Source organism: Halyomorpha halys, unplaced genomic scaffold, assembly GCF_000696795.3.
Source record: "Halyomorpha halys isolate HHAL.00 unplaced genomic scaffold, Hhal_1.1 Scaffold294.1, whole genome shotgun sequence".
Classification (NCBI taxonomy): domain Eukaryota; kingdom Metazoa; phylum Arthropoda; class Insecta; order Hemiptera; family Pentatomidae; genus Halyomorpha; species Halyomorpha halys.
The window spans coordinates 117,519-118,298 of record NW_027113117.1 but is presented as its reverse complement, the minus strand read 5'-3'; the positions used below and the strand labels follow the sequence as shown (position 1 = coordinate 118,298).

General features: G+C 29.0%; 2 protein-coding genes across 2 annotated transcripts in view; both read left to right on the top strand.

Moving 5' to 3' along the window:
* Nucleotides 1–780, top strand: part of LOC106680850 (vacuolar protein-sorting-associated protein 36) — a 133,144-nt gene that overhangs the window by 19,465 nt on the left and 112,899 nt on the right. The window lies entirely within an intron of this gene.
* The window catches only part of LOC106680852 (uncharacterized), a gene marked incomplete in the record, with an annotated part of 13,013 nt that overhangs the window by 8,489 nt on the left and 3,744 nt on the right, over nucleotides 1–780 (top strand).

Sequence of the window (780 nt, the reverse complement as noted above, 5' to 3'; positions counted from 1 at the left end):
CAAAAATTCCTCAACACAAATTTTAATACATTATTATATTTTAGATTTTTTTTTCTTTATTGATTTAGTACGTTCTTTTTTTTTTTTTAATATTTATTTATTGCTATTTATAACTGTACATTATAATACATTTAGTAAATCCGATTTAAGTTAAATTGGAGTGTTATAGGCGTGTAGAGAAACTACCCATTGGTAGCACTCTAATGACATTTTACATTAGCTGGTCTCGTGGCCATCTTGTTTTCAGGCGCCTCGGAGGTTTGTCAGGAATGGAAGAGGATGCAAGATTAGAAACTAAGGGGTTTGAGTGGTTAGAGAGTTTAGTACGTTCTAAATTTTTTTTTTAACTATAACTCATTTTTTAGCTTACAATTCAATTAATCAATTCTATTTCCTGCAGGATAAATCTATACCAAGTGATCCAAAATTAATGATTATAATTAATTTTCTTCATAATTGTAGTTGAGACTTTTTCTTAGACCACATATCAAATTAGGTAGCTATTTTTCTTTGGATTAAATAGCAGATGATATTTAAGAAGTCTAGTAAATGCCCCTACCACACAACTTTTACTTCCCATCCCAACATACGTCTTCAAATTTTGTGAAGATCAGTGGGCTCGAGTAGAACATATCACTATTTTTGTAATTTAAAAATAAATAAAAAATTAACGCGTCACATTTAGTCTACGACTACAAAATATGCACTACGGTTCTCATTGAAATTCACTCTATCTCTCAAAACATTTATTTCTTTCGAAAAATAGTATTAGAAATTTTT